Raw genomic sequence first — 24,057 nt, 5'->3', positions numbered from 1 at the left:
TTCCCACCTGCTTCCCCTAACTCTCTTCCCTTCCTGTTTGGACTTTTTGTTCACATCTCCCTGCTCGTTTGGATTCTCCCCTGCACCAGCATTGATAGAATGGTTTCCTCTTCTTGCCTGACTAGAACTACCACACCATACTTTATCCTGTGTTTTCTGTGAACTTATAACAATATTTTTTGTTTGGTTTTATTTTTTTAAGGCCTATCTCTTATGAAAAAGGAGGGACTTTAAAATTAGCAACCCATGCTGTTGCTCCAGAAACCTGACTTTCGGGTTGTCTATGTTCTTAAGAATGTCTGTTTTGAGACTTACAGTTGATCCATGATGTATGGGGCAGTACCCACTGTCTCCTTCCCTGAAGAAAGAGACTTAGTTGAAATCTAACATGATTGAATGGGGAAATATGTTCATTAAAAAATTTTAAATGGTATACATGTTAAAATTATATCAAATACCCATTTATGCTCTTGTGTTATATACTGAGCACCATAATGGGAGATGAATGTCCTTTACTTAATCCTTGAGTTGGTATCATTACTCCCGTTTTGCAAATGATACATTCAGGTTCAAAACAACTTATTTCACAAAGAGGACATTCTTTCAACTAATCATGCCCAAGATTTAACCAAACACACATACCGTAGTTGATTCAACCATTCCTCCATACGTAGACATTTAATTTGCCTGAAGTAGTTTTAAAGACAGATCTACAACTGCTAGTACAAAGGCATGGAGCTTCACATTCAAAGAATACTTCAAACCAAACGGGGAAAACACATAGATTAAAATAGTACTAAAATATACATCAACAACCAACTGCAATATAACAATCTTATTTTGATCTTGATTCAAACACAATGTAACAATGTCAATTAGGGAAATTGAACATTGACTAAATGGATACTTGATTATAGGGAATTATTGTTTGTTTTGTAGCTCTCAGGCTTTTAAATGGCTCCTGGAGATATATGCAAAATCATTATAGATGAAACTAGTTTTCCATGTAATGTGAGGTGGAGGATTGGGTTGGGGACAAGAGAGGTAGATGAAACAAAGTTGATTGTTGAGCATAATTTGATCATTGTTGAAACTGGGTGATGGGTACATAAGGGTTAATTCTTTCCTTCTGTATATGTTTGAAACTTTCCATTAAAAATTTTCAAAAATGGGGTAATAACTAGAACAGCATTCCTTGTGCTTTCTGAGTTCTGACCAAGGGAGTGTTCTTTTTCTAATATTAAGGAAACATGCATTTACGTAATTTCAGTTTCAGTTCCCAGTCCCTCAACCCCTCACCTTCAACCACTGCAGAGACTGCCATACTCTCCTTCTACATACTGCACATCACTTGACAAATTCTTTTTGGGTGACCCTTGTCAGATGAAAAATCTCCTTCAATGTACAGTAAAGAGGTAGTCAGTTCACTTGAGTTATTCATGTGTGAGTGTTGAGGGCATACAGTCAACACAGCTAGTGAACACAATGGCTGTCAGAAACAGGCCTTGCCAGAGCCTTGTTATTCCACTTCTTACTGCAGTTTTATCATGTGTCTGAGGAAGTGTTTCCCCTGCCAGGCAGGATGGAAATTCGAAAATTAGTGCTAGCTTCAAATGCCCAGGAGGCATACACTGACATCTTCTACCTGTCTCGTTGGTGCAGCCAGGATGTCCTGCAGAGTGTCTCATTAACACCAGGGGCTTAGCCCAGGCAGGGTGCCCCAATTTGCCTGTGCATCCTATCTGGGCACAGTCTTTATTCAATCCATGAAATATCCTCAAGTCACATTGCATTAAACCCCTAAAGTGTACCTGTTTTCTTTAGAAATGTTTACAGGATTTTTCTCTTTTCCCCGTGCTACTGAACCAGGTATCTGGCAAATCCAGCTCCACTGAGACAAAAAGTGGCAATGTTTCATTAATAACTTTTACTCTCCATATTAATCAGAACTCTTATTTGTGTAGTAACATTTGTTAAAGGGAAGAAGGAAGAAAATGGGCAAAGATAACATATGGGGGAGAGGGGAAGAATAAAGAATATAAGATATTGATTGCAGAATATGAATGAAGCAAGTACATTATCTTGAGATTATCGTGGGAGTCTGAAATGGAGACTTAAAAATAGATTGAATATATGAATTTTTCCATAAGACACATGATGAGAATTAGAGTAGGGAAAAATATCCTCTTGAATTTATACCTTTCTTTCATGTCCTGTACATGCTAATATGAGGTTCAAGATGAAAGATGGTGGACTTTGGTTATAACACTTCCTCTTCTATAGCTGCTCCACAAAATTCAAAGAAAACAGTATGTCATTAAAAATATTCATATGACAGTCAGTCTAAGACATAGCTCATCTTCAAACTCCCAGCATATACCAGTGACTTTTTCATCTTTTTCCAAAATTTGTCATTGATTTTGTCAGTTTTATACAAGTTGATAACATGGAGCTGATTGATTTCCTCAGGGTAGAGCAAAAGGGAGCAAGTTGTAGGGGGTGATAGTCATGGAGATTGACATATTAATGGGGTGAATTTTCTACTCTGAAGCATGTCCTAATCATGTCTGTTCTTAAATGAACCAGAGTTTTAAATTGAAAGCAAATGGAAGAAAAGGAAGTACATAGTATGTAGATTCTGACCGACTCATTGGAACTAACATTTGTAATAGTACTAAGCTTCGTGCTTCTTACACACTGTATTTGATTAAATCCTTAGAAGTATGTATGCAGGTAAATTTTATTCTCTCCATTTTACAGATGATGAAACTGAAAATTTAGAGAAGTTCAGTAACTTGCCCAAAGCCATACAGCTAGGAAGTCACAGAGCTAAGGTTTAAAACCAGCTCTGTCTGAATCTAACGCCTGATTTTCTTTCTACTGCACCTCATTGACTCTCTTACTGCAAAGGAGATCATGCTAAAGTAGTTCATGGGTTTTGAAAATATTATTCCAGGTACTAAGGAGTTATAAACTTTTTGAGTTACAATAATTATAACTATAAATTTGTATGTTGTAGGGTAAGGTGTCATGGAAAAGGAAAATGTATGCAAATTATAATATGTCGCTAACAATTTGTGTGGTCTTGAACTAATATATTAATTCTCTGGGCTCACATCTCTGCCAAATGTTTGATCTAATCAAATCACTTTATATAAATTATATTTTTCTTCCGTGATTTACTTTTTCTTGTTGACGGATTTTACATCTCAACAAGTCAGAACTGAGACTTTAAAAGATGTGACTGCTCAGTTGGGCTGGATTTTTTTAAATTATATCAGCCTTCCATGTTAGCCAATTTTCCTCTCAGTAGCTCTGACCTACACACGCACACATACCCAGCACCCCTCTATAGTCTACATACCTAGCATTATTTTTATTCAAGGAAAGACAATTCAGAGTAGGTTTCATACACAGAAGCACACAGGTAAAGAGTGGTTCCAAGCAGCTCACTCACTCAGTACAGTATGAACATTGACAACAGCCAGTCTATCTCCTGCACTGTTCTCCAAGAATTTTTGTGAACTTACTAAGTTATGTTGATCTGGACCCCGGTCCAGAATTCTTGCCACATTGTATGAACCTCTGCTGACCTCTTCCACCTCATAACTCTGAGAAAAGAGTTTATGAGGTGCAATAGACAGAGAATAGATGCTAGATGCTAGATTCAGACACAAAGATGGTCTTGGATCTCTTTTGAGGGAACATTTTTCAGTCAACAATAGTGGTAGCTTTTTGGAAAGTTTTAGACCTTGAGTTTTACAAAGGAAATGCTAACAGTAGTGCTGTGGTATTATTCTACCTAGAGGACAAGACACAGTTGGATGAAGTCTTCTCTGCCATAGATACTGTCAATGAGACTGTCTTTCCTGCCAAATTGATAACTTCCTGGGTAGAATATATACTATAGTTCAATTCCTCTACGTCTACAGCATCTAGCTCAGTACCTGATATATAATAGACAGTAGATCAAGAAAGTAGCAGAGTATTTTTTTAGTGGGAAAATAAGTGAATTTTGGAGCCAGACACCACTGGGTTCAAAATACTGGTTCTGCTAATTAGTCTGTGTTTTTGGGAAAAGTCAGTTAAATTATCTGAGTCTCAGTTTCCTTATCAGTAAAACAAGAATAATAAAGCTTCCTTTGAATGTTGTTTAAGATTTAGAAACAGTCAAGGCAAAGCAGCTATAAGGTAGTAGACACTCAATGTACTGTAGCCAACAGCAACAGTATTTGAAGTTGATAGCACTCAATTAGTATTGGAACAATGGATTTATTATAAATATCTGAATTATGAACCATGTCATAATAAACTGCCATGAACCTTTTGAGGGGAAAAAAAAAACAGGATTTTAACGATTAAGAGCCATCTGTCTTGTGAGGCAGTGAATCCCTGTCCAAAAAAAAACTTCAAGCTGTCTTTGAACAACCACTTAAAGTTGGGAAGGAAGTTACATTGGACCATTGCTAGGAACCTTCCAATTCAGTTTTTGAAATTCAGACTTATTTTTAGTAGTGAAGGCTTCCCAGTCAAACACTGAGCCTCATTGTTCAAGATAATTAGTAATTTACCTTTGCTGCAATTGCATTCTGTGGAGAAACTGAAGAGACTACAGCTAGCTTTTAATGAATCAATCTGTTTTGCTAATAGCAGCAAAAAAAAAGAAAGAAGGCAAAATTTAGTTTACAAGGAAGGGAGTGATAATCATTCAACATTTGATTTATAGTCAAAATGCAGTGAAGGAAGGAAAATGGTTTTGAAAAAATCTCCCAGGATGAAAATAAACAGTTCACCTTATCTCATGCTGATTAGCACATGGACTCAAGCTTGGCATCTGTTTTAATAAAGTTTGTTTTCAGAGAGTGGCAAATGTATAGAGGATGGAATGTTCAGCCCAACTATGACCCCATGGAGCTGATCCTCCAGTACATCTCACAGGAGGGTGGGTCAGAGAGGGACACTCCAAAGAGGAAAGACAACAAATGGATATTCTCATGAGCCTAACACCACATAGTGAGCCTAACATCACATAAGTGAGGCACTGGCATTTGTGTCTATTAAGGAACAGAATTTTAATTGGGAGACTATTTAAAGACTAAATCTTTTGTGCCTGGAGAAATGACATCGGGAGACTTGCCATGATTGAGTTAGCCCTCACTTAGAAGTATACTCCATAATAAAGCTATACAGATTTTCTTCTCTTCCTTCTCTGTGGTCAACAGCGTATCCATGCTGTTTATGTACAGAGTCCAAAAGACTTACATGTACTCAATGGAATTATAAGTGATACCGCTTTTACTGTGTCCTTCTCGTCTTTTTACACACACACACACACACACACACCTGTTACACTCATCCTTCAAGGCAACCTAGATGGCATGTCCTTTGTTAAGCTTTCTTTTCTTTCCCTTTTGTCTTCCCACTGTTAATTGTGCCTCTTTTAGAAGTATATGCAATAATGTGTTTTCTTAAATTTTGCCCAAATAAAAATCCCAGATCACCTTTGCCACTTACTTTATATTTAGAACTTTTTAAACTTTTTAAAATTGCATAGTCAAGTGTATTGGTCTTTTCCTTTTATTAGTCCAATTTCTTAAAATTAAGGGCGCAGCCTTATTCCTTTGGGAAACATTTATAGAAAACAACTTTATGTATGTTCAGTTTATAGATACCCACGGCCTACTTATACTTGTTTTTCAATTTGGTGAGCCAGAGGAACAATTGTTCATATGGAGAGGTCCGTCCTCTTTCCCTTGCTTACTAAAAGGGTCCTTGGCTTTGCCCTAAACTTCCTCCTCTCCCCCTCACTCCCTGACAAAGGAAGATCTTTCCTTGCCAAACTCCTTTAAGATTTCGTGCTACACAATCAAAAAGAATTGTAGCCCTAGAGAAGGAAATTCAGGTTTATTTGGAAGAGATTTAGAGACAACTTCTAGAGAGTGAACAACTATGGTATCTGAGGGAAGTGAATACAGAAACAAATAGAATTTTTAAAATATTGCTGTGGTTTGCGAATATTCTTCACAGAGTCTGAAAAATACATGCAAAAGAGCCTGCTTTTCTTCGAATGTACATTTTGTTTGTTGGAGTGTTTTTTCTTTGATCACAACACTGCTCAGGTCTACTACATATGTTACAATTTTATAAGCAAGGCTTTTTTAAAATTTATGAATATGAGCAGGTGCACATCTCTATAATGTTCTATAATATATGTTCCCAATACTTCAGATACTTGGTTTCCCACATCCTCTTCTTTTTTCTCATTAGAGGCCCCTTCTGGTCTCATAGTGGTTTTCTTTTCCCCATCCACTTAATGAATGGTTACTTAAATGAGCCATGATAAATGTCCTGGCATGGTCTCAAATTAAATCCATTACAAATGTTGGGTTGCTTCGGCTAAAATGCCTCTTATCCCAGAAAATGGAATTCCAGACTCATTTTTCAGAATTATCTAGGAAGAGCCTACATTCATAAATTCTCTCATTAAAAAAGTGGTATAGTGGTTGAGAGCTCAGCTCTGAAACTCACTACCACTCTTTCATCTTAGTTCAGTTACTATTGACTGTAATACTGGGAAAATTACTTAACCTCTTTATGCCTCAGCTTCCTTATCTAAAGGGAGAACATCCCTGTAGATATGTTCTATCTAACCTCACCGGGTTTTGGTGACACTGTATATGAGTTAGTTCAGGTAAAGGACTAGTAGAGTAGCTGACGCCTAACATAGTAACTGCATCCAAATAGGAGGTGTTTTAAGAGGTTGTCTTACAGATACTGCATGAACATTTGCTAGAGCTAAAGGCAACCACATTTGGTGATCCATATTTGAGTTCCTGGGTTCTAATTCATTCATTCGCTAATTCATTGGTAGTTCACTGAGTCCCTTCCATGGCAATTCTGGCTGTATGCCAGCTATGAAGCCACAAAGATGAACAAGACACAGTTGTTCCAAAGAGTTCAAGCGCTGCAGATAAAATAACTACATAACAAACAAATTAAAATGCAGTGTGAAATGGCAAGAATAAAAAAGCCTATAAGAGACAAGGACAGTGCAAAGGAACGAGTAATTAAGACTGTTGAGGAGCTCTCAGAAGACTTTTTAAAGGAGACAAAAGACTAGCTGAAGAGTTGAATAATGGCAGCCCAACAGCAAAACGAGCAGGAGAAGATCAAGCAAGGTAAATAGTGTGCAAAGTTCTGAAATAGTAAGCAATTTAATCTTACTGGAGTATAAAGTTTGAGTCCAGAAACGGCAAGAGATGGTGCTAGAGCAACTTAGTGCACCCTGGTAAGAAGATGATAGATCCAAGTCAGAGACAGCTGCTGTTTGTTGCATAACTACTGTTCATATAACTAGGCATTCAGTTCAGAGGTGTCTCCATACCTGGAGTAGACACAGGTTGCGATTATGTGGTTATTTTACTCCACCCATACTTCTGTTTTCCTACTTTAACATCACTTGAATTGACTGCTTGAGCTTGGATCCTTAGAAATAGGAATTCAGCCAGAATAAGGCAAGCAGCAGCATGGATGAATGATACACAGATACATCAAGATGTGTGCAGAGCCCTTAATGTAACTAATTGCACTAAGCATTACACTTGACTCATTTAAACACCCAACTTCTTATTTGTATAGTTTGAGAACCTTCTATTTTTCCAGTCCAATTTTACTTTCAGACCTCTTGTTGAGGCTGAGCTAGTCATTATATTTTCTGTGTCTAGAAATAGTCTGGCTTCTCCTGCTTCTTTTGAATTTTCTTGAGCTAACTTTGTAAGGAGCCTTTCCTCCTAATTGTCTTCTATCTTAACATGTGTCTATTTGCATTTTTCCATTTTAGATATTTCACTAGGCTACTAAAAATGAACTACTGTCCTCCATTGAATCATGGACTTATGAGTCAACTCAGGTTAGGCTGCACCAATCTTTGGGCTAAAGTCTTGTCCCTTTAATTCTTTGCATATTTCCCAAAGCAACACTTTTCCTTTGGACTTTTCTGGTGGAAACATTTTTGCCTAAAATTATTGCCTCCATTGACTAAAAACTCTTCCCTCTAGACAGATTAATGCCCTCAGTCATAGATCTACTAGAACTAGATTGATAACTTAAATCTTCCTGGTTTTCCTGGCAACCATGGTTTGACCAACCAGGACCCACAATAATCCAGCTAACTATACCCTGGATGTGTGTCTGCAGCCTGTTCTGATGACACCTCTCCTTTCCCATGATGTGCGGTGCTCATGTATCCTTTCGCTTTTAGTAAAAAAAAAAAATTAGCTGATTATTGGTAACAAGATTGTGAACAGCACAATGTTTCTACATTTCTACATGATGTGCTGTTTTTTCTCTTCCAAAAGATTCCCTTTTCACCTACAAATGGTGAACACAAAGCAAAATAGTCCTTAATGTGATGGTTTGGCTTCTAATATAATTGCTGCCTCACCAGTAGAAAACTCCTTCAGGTCTCATTTAAATTCTTTAACTCTTTCTTGGCATTCTGTAGAGGTGCTTCCTAAATCTCAAAGCACTTTGCTAAATAATCTATATTCCTGTCTACTATTCAACAATAATTTTTTAAAACTAGAGGCTAGGTATTGAATGACCACATCATGTCAGCTGCCTGATGAGTCAGTGTTATATTAGCATTTGTGTGTGTATGTGTGTGTGTGCACATTTCTGCTGTCCTCATTTCGTCCTTGTTTAAAAAGGAATTCATAGCTATAGAGTATTTACAAAAGCTAATTAGGAGCTTTCACATTCATTTAACACCTTTCTACTAAAAATACATAAAATACATAATATATTTTCAACATACCCCTACAATGATGTCAGCTCTGTACGCTCAAAAGATAAGTATTTCACTTCAATTCTAGTGCCCTAAGACATTCCTAGAATTTTAAAAATGTTTTCTCTGAAATGAAAGTCAACAAGATACTTAAATGTTTTCACTGAAGACAAAACTGCATAACATTTACCAATTATGTGAATATGGAATGAATAGCATGTGTGGCTAATTATCAAATTGTTACATTTATCAAAAATTCCACTATTTCATTTCACAGTTAATAACACTGGATTCTATTACAATACTGCTTCTGGTATGCTACAGTATATAATTGTCTGAGGTAGTCATATTAACTGTAAAAGACCTTCACAAATGAGACGGTGCCCTTGAAATTATTTATTGAATTGTTTTGAGGAAGGCATTGATACCCACAGTTGAGAGCACAGGTTCTGAATTCAAAGTTAATGTCATTTAAAATATATCCTATAAGGAAATATATAGCTTTATCTATTTTGCCTATACAAATCCCTCTGAAGCATAAATCATAAAACAAAGAACACTTATCAACTGAGTAGCAGTATGCTGACAAAAGCTAGGAAAATAAAAGCAACTCTAGACCATTGTACCAAAAGACCCTGAGGGCTGATTTTTCTAGAGTGCAGGTGCTGCAAACTAATCCATAATTTTTGGTTTTTTAGAAAGTATTTGAATATCCAAACAGGCACATTAGTTAAGGAGTTGCATGGATGTTGTCAGTTCTGTGGTTTGCAAGAGCTGTGGAATGGAGAAAGGACACAGTGATAGATACTTCTCATCTACACAGTGTGCATAGCTAGATACAGTTACTTTATACACTCAAAATCTGCAACTCACACTTTATTAGCAATTGCTAACTGATCTACCTGAAATGGTATTTTGGTTTGCTTCTAAAGACTGAGGTCAAACAAGTGAGAGGAAACAAAAATGTGTCTCTGAAGAAAAGCAATTTAAGAAGTAAGCTTAAATAATTTAATAACATATTTCACATTTATAATTTATATAAGTAAGTAGCAATTTTAGCTTAGTTTTTTGAAATAATAAGAAAAACATGACAGGTCATTAGCTATCATCCCTGAGAACTTGTTCTGAGAGAGAAATCCTTGTTCTCCAAGCCAGAATGGAATGAGTTTTCAGTTTGTTCTACGGCCAAGAGATATTATCCTCGTTTTCTAGGCTGACTTGCAAAGCCCTAACCTTCAAATATCACACATAAGGATATTTGAGTTCTTTGTGAGTTGCTGAAATTCTGGGCTTCTGGGACACAAAAGCCAGGCTGAGCTTTCCTAACTAGAGTATGTGCGAAACCTCCAACTAACTGCCTAGAATATACACATTTTGGAAAATTGACAGAAAATGCTCCCTAGCAACACAGCTAAATAGAATGGGCTTCTCGGGAAACATTCTAAGAGGGAACAAGATCCCAAAGCAGAATTCCGAAAAGAAAGAAAATGAATAATCAGCTTTCTTCTGCCCTTCACAGCTGCCCCTCTACCTAGTGAACAACCGGCAAAGGAGCTGCGTTGTTACAAGATGCACACTGGGGAGCAGAGCGGCAGCTGGTGTATAGGCAGCTGAACGCCCCAGCAAGCCCTGGCCCCAGGAAACAAACACCTCACAGGTTTAAGGTAGAATGAAAACGGGAAATGAAGCTAATTCACTTAGGAGGAAGCCTCCTACACAGGGAGGACGGCCCGAGACCTCCAGAGCACATGAAGCTTCGCTAAGGCATCTCTTAGAAGGGAGACCTACAGAAGTTCGTAGAAATGAACAGCCCCTTCTTAGAAAGAGTGATATTGAAGTTGTGTTAACAAAAATAAAACGCACAAGGGCCCACTGGAAAGGGATGGACTGGGGTGTGGGGGGTGGGAAATCCTTGTTTACTGAACAAATGTCCTTCAAGTAAACTATGAACCCTATGACTTGGGTTGCATTCACTCCAAACTCTCACTGAAGTCAGCCAAATCTTCTGTCTTCCTAATGAATTTAGCAGATTATCCTGGTTATACTTTTTAATAAATTTCACACATGATGTGAGCTTTGTAAGGATGGTATTAAATTGGGGCAGAATAGAAACACTGCAAAAATTTTGAAGTAATTTTTTTGCCATTACAAAAGTAACCCATCCTCAGAATATAAAACAACTAGGAGAGAACGCATCAGTACATGATGAAATTACCTAACTGACATTTTGGTGTATTTACTTTCCAGTAGCCTTTTACAACTATACCGTGGCAATTTCTACTCCTACTGCTATGCCTCCCCTTCCCTCCAACTAAAGCTGTTGATGGTTCCCTCCTGCACGGGTTTCAGTAGGGCAGAACGGCAGGCCGGTGCAAGTGGGTAAGAACCTTTGATAACTGCTAATAAGGGATCCCCTCCTAGCATTTGCTACAGTATCTCCAACATGCTCCCATTTCAGAGGGTACTGACTCTTGCCCCACCCCCATCACTGAGCTTCTTTTGACTCTGGAATTTAACATGTATAATTCTGAAGACAAGCTATAGGAATTCAGTGAGATTTGTTAAAAGAATTCATGCACACCTATTTAGTGTAACACACTGTGCAAGCCCACTGAACATTTGCAAAGGGAATGGAAGGCACAATTCACATACACAACTAGCACAACATAAGTAAAGGGATCATAGGAGCAAATGCAGAGGGTTGCAGGCTTTGTATTAGCTGCAACAAACAGTACTGGCTTGTGTCTTCACCATGTTTTCTAGTATTCTAGCACATTTCTCATCTGATTTGAGAGCCGCAAGGATTGCATATGGATAAATTATCAGAGAAAGAATGAAGCTGACTGGGATGCTGTCTCCTAAAACTTTCAGGCACAAATCTTAGACAAAAGAAGGCAGAAGCCTGATGGAAAACTTTTTTATTTTAAAATTGTATCCCTTCTGTTGCGCACTGTTTCCCTGATGCGGCACCGTCTACTTTGGTTTGGGTCTAGTAGAACTTTTCAGGAACAGTGTCCATTGTCATGGGGTGAAAATGTGGAGAGTGTTTCTGGCAGGATCTATGTCAGTGTGTGCTCACTCATGGGTTATAGGTTTTCATTCCAAGATTTCCTGGTCTGTCACCAACTAGTTCTCGGACGACGGGCAGGTTGTTCGAACATGTTGAGTCTCAGTGTTTTCATCTGTAAAAGGGACTAAAAGCATTTATGTTGCCTCCTTTGTCAAGCTGCTTTCAGTACTGAATGAGAATGCCCAAAGGCACTGAGAGATGGAAGATATTTCTGGCACCTGGTTCTCTTAAGCTGTAACTAGATTCACCGTTGATTGCCTGGAATCATAAGGCATGAGCGGTTAGTTATGTGAATCGTATGTACGGTTGACAAAGACAGGAATTCCCCTCTGCTAAGGCAGTGGGAGCCCATCTGTGATCAGCATTCCTATAGTCACGGAGACTGAAGGGGGTGCTGGGCAGCGAGGGCAGGCAGTGTGTGCGCTTTCATAATAGAGCAACAAATGCTTCCTCAAACCAAGTACCAAGAGAAAACAGCCTGCACCTGGACCTGGGTTTTTATCATGTTGTGTTTTTTTTTTTCTAAGACTTGAGTTAGATCCTGTGTGGAATTGTGAATGCCCGTATACCTACTTCATGACAGGACAGCAGAGCAATCTGTTTTCAAAGGCCAAAGCTGTTTTTATTTTCCCGCCAGGTCTGCGGTTTTTCTTTGCTCTCTTCATCCCAGTGAGGCTTTTTTTCCCCCTCATTTTGAGTCAGCAGACTGCTGGTAACAAAGGTACCCAGCTGTTCTCTGAGCTCTAATCTCCAAACAACTTTTAATAGGTACTGCCTGCCTGGCACACCGTTGGCTGTCACAATATAACACACCAGACTGAAGGTATTTTAAGGAGGATTTGGAGCATTATGGTGAAGCGTGGTTTTACCCAACAGTTTAAGAATAGAATCACTAATATCTCTCTGTAATGATTTGTTTTCCTTTGATAGATGAGTGTGTGTTCTGGACAGCTTGCTGCCATTTCAAGGGAGCTGGCAGAAGTCTCCCAGGTATTCCCAATCAGTCCTGGACAAACAATAATCGGCTTAGCCGACACGGACCCAGCAGATCATAATTATCTCAACTAATCTCACCCCAAAAGCAATGTTGTGTGGCAGACACCAGATTGTCCCCACTTTAAAGATGAGGAAAGTGAGTTTGAGAAGTAGCTAAGGTCACACAGCAAGTAAGTGGCAGATCCTAGATTCCTACCAAAGCAATCTGATGCCATCAAAATCCATCAGCTTTTTAGCAATTTAAGTTTGTAAGATGATGGATTCATTTAGATTGATTTCATCATTCCACAATGTAAACATAGATCAAGACATATTGTAACCCATAAATATAATTATGTCAATGTTAAATAAATTTTTTAAAAATCGTAAAAAAAACCAGACCATCCTATTTTTCTACTGAAGTGGGTATAAACAGAGACTGCTTAATATATGCAAAACAAGGTTAAACATGGTGGATGGTCCCATTTTATTTAGTGAGTATCTCCAAAGCTAACACAAGCCCACCATTGAAATTTTTAATATATCAGAGAAATCACATCTTTATATAGTCTTGGCCTCCAGGAAGATTCGTGTTTCTCCCATTTTGAAGGCTCATTTACAGCCAAGGAGAAGCTTGGATATGAGGAAAGCTTAATATAACACTATAAAGCCTCATTAATCGACTCCATTAATTATTATAGAATCAATATTAGAATTGGAAAAGTATATGATTGTATCATTTAAATCCTTGTTCTCAGGAAATCTCTCTCTCTCTCTCTCTCTCTCTCTCTCTCTCTCTCTCTCTCTGTCTCATATCTCTATCTCTTGCTACCTCTTTCTCTCAAAGTGCAATGTGGCCTTGGGGAGTTCAGCAATTTGTCAATGGTATGCAAGTGAATAGAAGATTTACTTAAATGACTTCAGGGTCTCATTTTGAATCTTTGTCTGCTTTGTTTTTCCATTTCCTTCATCATTGGATTACTCCCTGTCGCTTTTTGCTCTTAATTGTACCACCTTAAGCTACAATGTAGTCTGCTGTTTATGGTAGGGTTACAACATGTTAGAATTTTATTTCAAATAAGATTAATTAGCTTCTGAGAAAATATCTGAGTAACTCACTCAAACTGAAAGGATGGTGCATTACTGCAAATGTTGTGATACCAGGTCCTGGAGCAGACACTTAATATCTGCTGTTAGACACTTAATAAGTGTTGGCTACTCAATGCTTTATTTCCCACTTCCAAGCCATTTTACGCATTTGGGATTGCCAGATATTTAGCTTATAAGGGAGTGAAGTGTCTCTGGGCCTTTTTAAATTTCATCTTTGTGGTGCAACAGTAACCTTTTGTTAGGAATTTTGTAAGACCTTTTCTGAGTTAATTGCATAGGGTGTTGACTTGTTAGTCAACACATAAATATTAAATTTATTAAAAACTACATTGTGATAAAAATATATTGACATAAAAGTAAGTATACACTTCGTTTTATACTTTGCTATCTCAAAATCTCAGAAATGGCCTCACTTAAGAAGTGTTATCTCATGTTCCAAGTTAGTGTTGAATATTTGTGCCTAAGTTCTCACATTCTATTAATAAGCACTTGTCTGTGCAGTGTTTGATTCTTCCCTATAATTTTTGGCTTTACCTGAATCATCAGTGATAGCCAATTACTGTCTGAAGTCTATGGAAGCTCTTTACAAGTCAGAATACCTTCTCCTTGGGGATCAGCTTTACTTCTGTATTCTGATCTCTGGTGGCCTTGCCTCACCTTCTCTGATTTCTGGGATTCCAGATTCATTTTCTTATGCTCTTCACTTGAACTGTCCTCTCCTTCAGTAGGAATCTTCCTATTTCTCTAGGGACTATGGAATTATTGTGCCTTTAAGTTTTGTTCTCTAACCTATAACCTTGATCCAACCAACAAATGCTTTCAAAGTTATATAATTGCACGTTAATAATAATATATACAACAGTTGAAGAATTTGTACATGCCAGAAACTATTCTAAGAACTCCCCACATGTTATTTTATATAATCTCAGCACCCTATGAAATTTATCTTTAATTTCTAAAACAGCTAGCAATTTTCATAGTTTTTATTAGTTTTGACTAATTACTAGTTTTGACTATCTCAAATTTTTTTTTTTTTCTTTTTTTTTTTTTTTTTGAGACGGAGTCTTTCTCTGTCCCCCAGGCTGGAGTGCACTGGCACGATCTCGGCTCACTGCAAGCTCCGCCTCCCAGGTTCACGCCATTCTCCTGCCTCAGCCTCCCGAGTAGCTGGGATTACAGGCGCCCGCCACCATGCCCGGCTAATTTTTTTTGTATTTTTAGTAGAGACGGGGTTTCACCGTGTTAGCCAGGATGGTCTCGATCTCCTGACCTCGTGATCCGCCCGCCTCGGCCTCCGAAAGTGGTGGGATTACAGGCTTGAGCCACCGCGCCCGGCCCTATCTCAAATTTTTTAACGTATCTGTTATTGCCTATTTCAGGTCACTTTTTATAGCTACTGACATCTCCTTCATTTTATTTTTGACGGTTCTTTATATTATAAATGTGGTTCCTTTCATAGCTGCTCCTGCTGCTGGTACTCAGAGTGCTAAATTTCCCCACCTGCCTCTCAATATCAAAGTGGCTTAACTCTCTCTCCAGCCAAACAGATCAACAAGCCTTGCATCTTCGTTCTCCTTTCTGTTATCCGATAGCTCTGAGAAGTACCCTGCCTGTTTTTAATTTACACCTTAGTGTTTCTCAATATATTGGCCACAGATCAAAGGCAGCACAACAGGGGTATGCTTGTTAAAATTCAGATTCCTGGATCCCACGCCCAAGAAATGATCTGTGGATCTGACCTTGCATTTTATGCTAGCCTCCAGTGATGATAATATGCACTAAAGTTTGAAAATCACTGTTCTAGATGAAAAATTGTCTTATCACTTGGCTTCTTAAAGGGACCTTATTTTTTGATATTTAAATACCATAAAACAAAATATGAATTAAGCAGATTTCTTCACAGGGAGAAAGACGAAATGCTGAAATTCTCTGCATAGATGGTCTTTTATACACTCACTCTCATCTAGGCCCACCTATCCTATTTCTGAAAGTTCCTGTGAGCCTTCCTAGTAAGTACCCAATAAGCAGTTGTCTGTGCAGTGTTTGATGTTTGCCTTGGGGCCTGCTGCACCAAGATTAAATTGGTTCCATAGGCTCAGAAGAGGTAAATTTTGGATGATTACAAATGTGTGCTTGTGTGTGTCTGTATACTTATATATATGCTTTCCCTATATGAGTGTAGGCAGCCCCCCATGTCTGTGGATTCTCATCCATGGATTGAACCAACTGCTCATCAAAAATATTCAAAAAGAAAACAAAAAATACAACAAAAAACACAAATACAGTATAACAATTTGCATGGTATTTATATTGTTTTAGTGTTACAAGTAATCTAGAGACATGGAAGGATATGCGTAGGTTATATGCAAATACTATGCCATTTTTTATACAGTACTTGAGCATCTTCTGGTTTTGGTATCCATGGGGGTCCTGGAAACAACCTCCTGAAGATACAAAGACAACTGTATATATACAGATGTTAATTTCAATGATTATGTATATTGTTATGATCTTCTGTGGGTGTTATGTATATACATTTGTATATGAGCAAATACAGCATATATAGAAACCTAAATCCTACTTCCACCTTTTATACTGTAGATGTCTGTAATATCCTACCAACTCATCATGATGTAACGCTGTTGCTGTGACAGGTAGAGTAGCTTGAAAAGCTGCGAAAGTGAAAGATGAGAATCGATGAAACATAGATTTTCTATGACTGCATTGCACCTGCCTAGTTGTCGAAAAGCTATGTTAAAAGTCTACCGACCCCAAGCCTTCTAATTCTGTTCAATATAAGCTCTTTGGTATGTTTTCCATATAAGCCTAAACTTAGCTTCATAATCTTTCTTAAAACACTGGTCAAGGGAGTCAATAACAGAAGTTCAAATATAGCATGAGTGATGAAAACAGTTTTCAGAGAAAAAAGACAAACACTATTTTCTTTGAAATCTTGGTGCCTAGCACAGTTTCACACCTGCTAAATAAATAACAAATAAGTGAGTGGTCAAGAAAAAACCTCCATTTGTGAATCATTTTATGACATTTAGGTTTGATTTCTTCTTCAATTGGATATTACCCACCACTCCTATATACTTTTGGGGCCAACCCTAGACACATGAGATTTCATCTTGGACATATTGAGGCAAAAATTTATGGTAGCTAAATTCTTAATCCAAGAGCATCACTACCAATTCCTGTCTCCTGATGAATATATGGGAAGCTCCTCAAAGGCAGAGCTAGAATGATAGCTCTTATCTACTAAGTAGACATGACGTGTTTGTCATTGTGCTAAATACTTTATATACCACCTCGCATTTAATCCTGCCAGAAAGTTTGTAAAATGTTTTATTTTCCCCACTTTAAAGAAACGGAACACAGAAAGGTTGGGTAACTTGCCCAAGGTCACATTGCTAATAAAGTGGTGAAACATGGGTTGTCTGCCTCCACCTGTAGGATTAGACAGACTTGCACCTTTCCTGCTGTATTCCATCCATGCTTGCTTCCCCAGTATTTGCCGTAGCTCCCTACAAATAAAAGGTGCTGAATAATTTTTTGTGATTATATGTAGTTCAATAAACTGGTACACAAGAGATTGTTAGTGCTTCAGGTAATTTTAGGCATTATTTGGACTATGTCTCAGTCATGGTAGGTAAGATAATGAACTCTTATAGCCAAATTCCAGGGTTTGAATGCTTGAACCACCACTCGCGAGATCTTGGACAAATTACTTCTCTACACCTCAATTTCCTCACCTGTAAAATGGGGATGCTTGGTGTAATAATTAAATACATTGATATGTGTAAAGTTATTTGAAGAATGAATTCTGGCATAGAGTAAATCCATTTAAGTGCTTCTAGGGTTATCAGTGTTACTGTTATACCGGAGGCAAAATATAGTGTTCAGTGACTTTCATCTGTTTAGTAATGTATTATGATGCAACAACCATAGGTCAAGTTTATGTTAAGTGGATGAGACTGTCATGGTGCTTGCCTCTATACAACTGGCAGCCTGTCAGGAAAGATGGACAATTAGATAACTACAGTAAGCTATGAAGAGTTGCATGCAAATTTAGGAGAGGTGAGCAACACACATAGGAGATCCAGGTTGTGAAAAAGCCTTGAATGCTGAGATCTTCAGCAAGATTTTTAGACAAGGGCAAGGTTTAGTCATAATGACATCTGAGACACTTATAACTGGCAATAAAAAATGAATAGTTCAAGGAGCAGAGAATGGTAGCCAAGAGAATAAGGATGTGGTTACAGTAGTTCAAATGTGAGGTTACAATGCTTCCATCTAGAAACGGCAGAGGGAAGGAATGGAGGGGATACCTCAAAAAAAGAAGAAGCAGTAAGATGTATTGACTGACTTGAAAGAAAATATAAGAACTTGCTTGAGGACTTCTAAGCATTTAGTTGCAGAGATGGATCCAAAATGCAAGCTTTCTAACTTGGGGTCCCCATGGTAAGAATGCAGTAGTGCAGTAATGAAAAGACTTCCCATTATTATATGGTTCTCAGAGTGTGACTACAGCACCATCCCAGAACTCCTTAGAAATGCAGATTATTTGGTCCCAGCTTTATGAAGCAGAAACTCTAGGGGCCCAGCAACCTGTGCTTTATCAAGCCATCCAGGTGACTCTGATGTTCAAAATGTTTGAGAACCACTTGCACTAACTTACTCATTTAATATCTATTATGCCTTAGGTGGATACATTTGCAAAGTGGAATCCAGGTGCCTTTAAGGAGTTTACAGTCTAGTAGGTATGTAAACATCAAAAATCACCCAAGTAATGAAATCTTAGCAACAAAAAGGGCATGAGTACACTTAACAAAGGGATTTAAACTTGCCAGAATAAATAGAAGTTCCGGGAGAAGTATTATTTAGGATGAATCCTGAAACATAAACAGGAGTTTCTTTTAGGTAAAAGCACAGTTGTAGAGAAGCAAAGGAAGGCCTCAGTAGCTAGAGCACAATAAGGAAAGGCAACAGGAGACTGGATGAGGATGAAGCATTGGAGACCCAAATGATCATGCAGCCTCCTTGGTCTTCATCCTCTGTGAAATGGAAAACCATTGAAGGAATTTGAGGAGAAGAGCAGCTTGATGAGATTTGAATTTTTAAATTACTACTTTGGCACTACATGTGTAGACTATATTAACCCCCTGTAATCTACACAGGTATGAACCCAGCCATCCTCAGCAGTGGCACCGATATCTTCAAAAGTTTCCGGTTTGTCTGTCTCTCTGCCTTCTGGATGGGAAGCCTAGCCCTGATGCCTCTCTTCAAATCTGTATGCTTTCTGATCTAACAATTCTGGCTAGTTCAAAAGCAGATATTAGAGTTTGAGTTTTAAACTGGCCTCCAACTATGAAACCACCAAGAGTTTCAATTTAATTTCCCTTTCATGCCCATTCACACCTTGACTCCTTTTGAGAAAAACCAACTATTGATACAGATAATAAGCTTGTTTTATGCTTTGGAAGGAAAAAATGCTCAGCTGAATTCATCATTAAATACAGGCCTCTCATGATGGAGTCTACATTTAAGTCAGACTTCTATTAGCTGAGAAAAGAGTGTCCACTGAGGTATGAAATGTTTATCGTAGCTAGTTCCTGCAAGTGCTGCCAAAAGAGATAGTATTTTCAATGGCCAAAAGCCGAAATGCACAGGACATGAATTATGTATGTCTGTCTCTTTAAAATAAATCAGCACAAATTATCCCATAGGGCAGACTGCAGGAATTGAGGGCCCCTATAAGAAATATTTTGTCTTGGTCTTCTCAGCATCAGAAACTTTGGGATGTAATAGTGGTGACTGAATGAAATTCCAAATCACAACCTTGAATGTTTAAGGGGAAAAAAGGGTAGGAGCAAGCAGTGACCTCTATTTCTGAGCATCATCTGTCAAGATACCAGTAATCAACACATGATTATTATTCTCATCAGCCCAAAGCATGAAAGTAATTGAGTGAAAAAAATCCTCACATTATGTGAAATGATTACTGCCTTTGAGCCATAATAAACAATGATCTCGCCCTGGTGCTAGGCAGCAAAACAAATGAGGGCTGCCTGCTACTGGTGCAGTGCCAGAATCATTACCAGAGTCTACAGTCACCAATCCCCTACTCTCTAGTAAGGAGCTGATTGCATTGTCGGGGCTGGGGAGATGCTACTCAAATGCTGCTCAGATGCAACATTTGGCTCCACATTGGGGAAGCTGGCTGCCTGGCACAAGCCTACTCTTCAGAACTGAAGTTCACATTCACCATGTGGCTCCCCAGAACAATGAGGATGTCCATGAAGAGGCAATGACTTTGGAACATTGGAACTCACTTGTTGCTTACAAATGTAAGCTGTCAAACCAGGCAGCCAGGCAAGCATAAGGCAGTTGGAGGCACAATAAAGGAAAGGTATTACAAAAGGAGGCTTTGGCCTTCTCAGAGAGTGAGGCTGGAGATTAATGCAAAATCTGAAGATCTGAAAGAGCTCTCTGCTACTGGCCCTGCTCCATCAAAGCCTCAACAAGATGAAGGAATTCTTGGAGCAGTTCTTAATGTTCCCCACAAACTGAGCTAAGAAGAGCCACGGGATTGTTTCATAAAATGGTCGGAATTGATGAGCTCGGGCTTCAACCTCCCTTGCGCCACCTTGCAAAGAAGGGTCAGCTGTTACCCACCCTCCACCCATCCTCCGGGCACCTTTGTACAAACTAGATGCCACCTCTTTTTGCCTCCTAGCCTGATTGTCCTTGTTGTAGAGCACAACCTTCGTAACTGTAGGAAGCAGCCCTGAAAGTACTTAAATATTTAAAAATCATGCTGATTTGCTTAAAGGTATCACCAGAAATGCACGGTTATTTCTCAAAAAGGGCCATTTCCACTTGTAGTTCCCACATGTAAAGAGCTTGGAAGTCGTCACTCCTGTTCTTAAAACTAGAAAAATCTGAGCAAACTGAAAAATTGGTGACATTTCTTGGACTCCTCACAGAATTGAGAATACAAAGCAAACTGCTATCCCAGAATCTAAACAGAAAGGTGAATCCAGAGAATCAAAAATGAAATTTGCTTCCCTGGACAGATGCTACTGGAACCACAAATGGGTAGAAAAACTTCAGTGGTAGATTTGATGGATTGTTGGAAGCTGCATATGGACTAGCTAAGGGAAAAAATTCCTGTGTAGCATAATCTTAGGGGGCCCCATACTTTGGTAAGTTTTATCTCTAGGAAACTCACCAGGTTCTCATGTTAGAAACCCAGGAAAGATCTCTTCTTGGCTTTGGCAGGGGAGAAGAAGAAGAGTTACCATTGTGAAATATGCCAAGAGCATTCTTCATAACAAATGCCAACTCCAGAGGAAAAGGCTTTTTATCCTACCAGGAGAAAGATTTATTTCTCTGACTTCAGCATCCTCTAGCTTTCCTGTTTCAACTGGGCTGCGGAGAAGCTAAGAAAACTTGTAAGGTTGTAACCACAACATACAAGCCCATTGAAAGACTGAGATTTGTTCATAAGAGTATAGAACATTTCCCCTCTACACCTTACCACCATACCAACAGGATTCCAATATAGTAACAGCAGGTTACAGATGAAAGAACTGCCAGGCATAGATTCTACTTAGTGAAGTGACCAAAACAAGGATATTAGAGGAATTACAGGCTTCAAATTCCTGTATTAGGGTACCCAAATACAGCAACCATTAAACACAGTTCAACTCCCAGCCAGATAAACATTAAACTTTTATATGGGTTAAGGTTCATTTACCTCAGCTCCTATTACCTGAAACATCATGTCCAACTTTCAACAAAAGATTACAAGGTGTATAGTAAAACAAGAAAAAACAGTCTGAAGACAAAATGCAAACATCAGAATCAGACTGATTCTGTGACACAGGTTTTTAAATTATCAGATAAGGAATTTAAAATAGCTGATTAATATGTTGAAGACTCTAATTGAAAATGTAGAAAATACACAATAACACGTGATTAATATAATCAGAGAAATGGAAAATTCTGAGAAAGAATCAAAAGGAAATGCTAGAAATAAAAAATAGAATGAAGAATGCCTTTGAGGAGTTCATTAGTAGAACAGACACAGCTGAGAAAAGAAACAGTGAACTTGAAGATAAGTCAATAGAAGCCTCCCAAATTGAAAAAAACAAATCAGAGAACATTCAGAGTTGTAGGACAATTTCAAAAGGTATATTATAAGCATAATTAAAAGAAAACAGAGAAGAAATACAAGTAATGACGAAAATTTCCCAAAATTAATGACAGATAGTAAACCACAGATCCAAGAAGTTCAGCAAACACCAGCAGGATAAATATCAAAACAGGAAGGAAAGGAAGCAAGGAGAGAGAAAAAGAGGAGAGAAAAAAGAGAGAGGAAGAAACTACACCTAGACGTATTGTATTCAAAATTCAGAAAGCAAAAGACAAAGCATTTGAAAGAAAGCGGGGAGTGGAGGATTGAGAAACAACTCACAGAAGAACAAGGATAAGAATTACATCACGCTTCTTGTCAAAAACTATGCAAGCAAGAACAGAATGAAATAAATATTTAAAGCATTGAAAGGGAAAAAATCCACAAATATAGAATATCCAGTGAAACTCAACCTCAAAAAAGGAGAATTAGAGTTTTTCAGACCAACAAAAGCTGAGGGATTTTATCACCCAGAAGACCACTCTGCAGATGTTAAAATAAATTCTTCAGGGAAAAGGAAATTATATAGATCAGAAACTCAAGAAGAAAAGAGTGTAACAGAAGGAATAAAGAAGGATAAAATATTTTATTTTTCTTAGTTCTAATCTTAATTGATATAAAAGATAACTGTTTAATAGTAGAAATGATATATTGAGTGATTATAGCACATAGGACAAGTGAAATGAATGATAGCAATGTCACGAAGGATGACAGGGAGAAATTTCGAGGATATTCTGTTTAAAATACCTGCACCACATATCAAGCAATATAGTGGTATTTAAAATTGGACTTTATTAGTGAATTATGTATATTGCAAAATTTCATTTTTAATAAAATTTAATAAGGTATAACTGATATTCCAAAAGAGGAGCTAAAATTGACTCATATAAATATTCAACTAAATCTAGAGAGGGCAGAAAAGAACCAAGGACAAATGTAACAAATATAAAACAATTCAAATATGGTAGATATTAATCCAATTTTATCAATATTACTTTAAATATTAATGGTTAAATGCAGTAATTATAGAACATTTTAGAGTGAATTAAAAATACAAAAACAAAACACAACTCCATGTCATCTGCAAGAAACCCACTTTAAAGATCAAGATTCAGCTTAAAAACAAAGATGGAAAAAATTTTACTATGTTCCTACTAATCAAAAGAAATAGAAGTAGTGTATTAAACAAAATTGACTTCAGAACAACGAAAATTATCTGGGATAAAAAAAGAGCATAACATAAATAGGTCAGTTCTCCAAGAGTACATAACAATCCAAAATGTATGTGTACCTAACCACAAAGCATCAAAATAAGAGGCAAAATTGATAAAATTCCAAGGAGAAATGGACAAATTCACTATTATTGTTGGAAATTTTAACAGCTCTCTTTCAATAATTGATAAATCAAGCAGGCAGACAATCAATAATGATATAGTTGACCCAAACAGCACTACCAATCAACTTAATCTAATTGACATTTATAGAATATGCCATCCAGCAACAGGAAAATATACATTCTTCTGATACTCACGTGGAGCATTCACCAAAATAGAGCACACTGTGGGCCATAAAACACCTCAAAAACTTTAATAAGAATTATACAATGTACTTAGATTACAATGGGATTAAAGTAGAAATCAATAACAAAGACGGCTAGAAAATCTCAAATATTTAGAAATTAAAAGACACTTGTACAAAACACATGGGTCAAAGGACTCTGAAGAATAACTTTAAATATTTTGAACTAAATGAAAATGAGAATACTACTTATTAAAATGTATGTTACAGAAAAATCAGTCCTTAGAAATATTTTGTAGCATCAAGTGCATATATTAGAAAAAACTAAATAATTTAAGCTTCCACCATAAGAAATTTAAAAAGAGCAAGTTAAGCCTAAAGCAACAGAAGAAAAGAAAT

At 37.6% G+C, this 24,057-nt stretch overlaps 1 protein-coding gene across 4 annotated transcripts in view; it reads left to right on the top strand.

Annotated features, from left to right (window-relative positions):
• LINGO2 (leucine rich repeat and Ig domain containing 2) overlaps positions 1-24,057 on the top strand; it is a 1,366,613-nt gene that overhangs the window by 1,256,178 nt on the left and 86,378 nt on the right. The window contains exon 1 of one of the 4 annotated variants that reach the window (XM_030803987.1): positions 18,354-18,699. The exons of the other annotated variants lie outside the window; for them this stretch is intronic. The gene's annotated coding sequence lies outside the window, so the exon portion shown is untranslated. Of the gene's footprint in view, positions 1-18,353; positions 18,700-24,057 lie in introns of those variants that run through there. 4 annotated transcript variants of the gene reach the window in all.

Source organism: Nomascus leucogenys, chromosome 22a (genome assembly GCF_006542625.1).
Source record: "Nomascus leucogenys isolate Asia chromosome 22a, Asia_NLE_v1, whole genome shotgun sequence".
Classification (NCBI taxonomy): domain Eukaryota; kingdom Metazoa; phylum Chordata; class Mammalia; order Primates; family Hylobatidae; genus Nomascus; species Nomascus leucogenys.
Note: the sequence above shows the minus strand (reverse complement) of the source record. Positions and strands in the feature narration are given on the sequence as shown.